Here is a 3111-nt window from a genome sequence, read left to right on the forward strand (position 1 = left end):
CAGACCCAAGCTGCCTACAAGAGGCTATTGACTCTTTATATCTTTCTGAACTAAGACTATAATTCTTTATCTTGTCCCCATCACATGTGCTCTGTCACAAAGCCCTGGTTCACCACTCCAACACATGTTTGCCCATGAAAGGATGTGTATAGCTTTGAAAATCAACCAACACTTTCTACTCAGAGTAAACTGCCACCCTCCCTGCTCTCTGCAAAATAGTAACTGGGAGTTACTGGGACCCATACCTCCTCATTTGTAATTCCTAAGAACTCCCAAAAATTCTTTTCACTTTTGTAGTTCTTGAGTTTGGAAGGATTAAATAAAAAGAAACTTTTCAAGGTCTTTCAAATTAGCAGTAAGAAAACCTGTGCGGGGGTTTGAGATGTTTACAATGTGGGAAATGTCCCTTGACCCCTTTAGAGTGTGAATTGTGAAATCCCAAAGACAGCTATCCTTTTGGGCAAGTTCAGCACATGTCCCTGTCCTCACATTTGGGATTCGTGGAAGTCTCCCATGGTTTAGGAATAATCAGTATCAGTATCTGCTTTGGAAGTGCTGGGTTCGGGAAACCACATCTCCAAGTACGGGCTTCAGGGTGTGCTGAGCATCTTTGAGTGAAAAGAAACTGGAAGACCACCGACGCTACCTTAGCACCAAGGACTTGTGTTTACCTGATAGTCCTCCTTAACCCCATCATGGAAGAGCTCCCTGGATTTTCCTTATTTAACTGAGGAAGCATCTTCCAAAAGAAATGCAATTGTCTTAAGCTCTCTCCCTGCGGGACCCTCTTAAATAACCAGTGAAGATGAACAGCCAAAGAAGTCACCAACACCCAAGGAGACTTCTCATCTTCTCTTCCTTGGGCAGTACTGAGAGACTGTCTGGAAGTCTTGATCCACTGCTGATTATGACAATTTTGTTTGGAGCCAACATTGTGGTGCAGTGGGATAAGCCACCACCTGTAATGTCAGCATCCTATTGCATGCCAGTTTGAGTCTTGACTGCTCTACTCTTTGATCCAGCTCCTTGTTAATGTGCCTGGAAAGGCTGCTGAAGATGGCCAAGTACTTGGATCTCTGCACCACATGGGAGATCCAGATGGACTCCATGACTCTTGCTTTCAACCTGCTCAGGCTGAGTGCCGTGGCTTTTTGTGCAATGAACCAGCAGAGCGAAGATCTTTGTCAATCCCTAATCTATCTCTGCCTTCCAAATGCTTTTTTTTTTCAAAAGGACAACTTTGTTCACAGAAAAATTCCATCCCCTGACCCACCATAACTTGTTCATAACCTGCTGTCTTTTCTGTTCCATTTGCTTTCCAAAGAAAATCATTTGTAAACTGTTCCTTGGGTCCATTCATTCCCCCTAAAATTCTTTGCTACCCCTCAAGATGACTCCCCACCCCCTCTTTCCTCTGAAGGAGAATATATAAACATCTAAAACTCACTGAATCACTGATAATCACTGTCCTGTTATTTCCCCCATGCACGTTAAAGAAATGTGTATGCTTTTTCTCTTATGTATCTGCCCATTGTAAGATCATTTTAGGGACTCCTCAGAGGGCAGAGGGAAATTGCCTCCTGACTCCCAGAGCTGTTCCTCCAGCACCCAAAATGAGGGTACCTGCTATTGTAGTGCAGAGACAGTGAGAGGAGGACACAGAGGGACAGGAAAAAGAGCTGAAAGCCTAAGGCTCATTTAGCTGAATAAACTGCTTCCCCAGTTACATCAGCCGAGTCAAGTAACCATTTCCCAGTCCAGCCTCCATTTGTGCAATTTATGGAACTGTGGCTTTGCCTTGCAAGCTTCCAAAGGCATTCCTGTCTTTGACCCCCTCCTGTGTTCAAGGTGCCAATTGCTGACAAGGCTGGTCCCTCAGGGGTGTTGTGATAATGCCTTACCTCTTGGAAGAAAAGTGTGTTATCCTTTATGTTCAGCTCCAAAGAAAACACACACCAGGGTTGGGAGCACACCCTCCCCAACAGTCCATTAGACACGCAGCCTGAAGTCATGCATGAGGTGGTTGCCCGACCCTTTGAAGCAGGACAAAGCTTACTTTGAGGTCAATGAAGCCTTTCTTTGAAATAGATGCTCTACCAGCTGGATTAGTGGGCCATGTGCATTGCATCATCCAGCGTTGATATATTCTAAAATCCCCTCTTCATCCAGTAAAAGCCTGTGGACCTACATCCTTTATCACAGAAGAGCAGAATGTCCCACACAGGAGACCAAGAGTTGGCTTTGTCCCTCAAGGCTTTAGCTCGGGGGCCAGTAAACAGTGTTTTCCACTCTGTTTTCTGCTTCTTCTTGAAGTCACTGCCAAGCTCCCTTTCCACCATCCTCTGGGAAGGAAGACTAATTTCCCCTTGCCCGGCTAGGTTCTTTCACTGAGCTCCCAGCATTAGAATGACAGAAGACAAATTAACAGGAAAAAGAAATAATCTTATTCATCTTAGTTATGTGCTTATACACATAAGTCCCACAAAAAATATTAAAGAAGGACCAAATGATTGAAATCTATACAGTATCCTGGACCACCTGAAAGGAGTAATGGTTTGGGGCTTTGGGGAAAGGTAGGAGGTTATTAGGTGGAAAGGAGAGAACATGAATGGTGAAGATTGCCCAATAATGCAGGTAAAAATGTTCCCAGTAAGAGCAGAAATCTGGGGCAGCATTTTCACTAGTGTGGAAAACTTCACTAATGGAAATTTCTGTTACACATGTAAATTTCCTTAATAAAAGGTAGCTTTTTCTTTTCAACTTTTATTTTCAATAATGTTTACATAGTTGAAAAGGATGCATGCCCACGTGGACTACTGATTAAGGTGTCAAGGATCAAGGATTAAGGGAAAGTGGACGAGACCATTGTTTCCGATTTTCTTTTTTTTCTTCCTGTATCTGGGGGAAGGAGGTATAAGGGGAGAAGCTGCACCTAGCATCCTAATTGCAGGACTGAGGAACAGCCACCCAATGTCATCCCAGGGTCCCCAGTGTGCAGCAGGTTCAAAGGGTTCCGCTCAAGTGATTTTGATCATTTTGAAATGCTATAGATCTTGTTGCTCCAAGGATGAGGAAATCCTTCCAAGGTCCATTGGCTGGCTAATAGTTCAT

This window comes from Ochotona curzoniae, unplaced genomic scaffold (assembly GCF_017591425.1).
Source record: "Ochotona curzoniae isolate NIBS_2020 unplaced genomic scaffold, NIBS_Ocur_1.0 contig_64, whole genome shotgun sequence".
Taxonomy (NCBI): Eukaryota; Metazoa; Chordata; class Mammalia; order Lagomorpha; family Ochotonidae; genus Ochotona; species Ochotona curzoniae.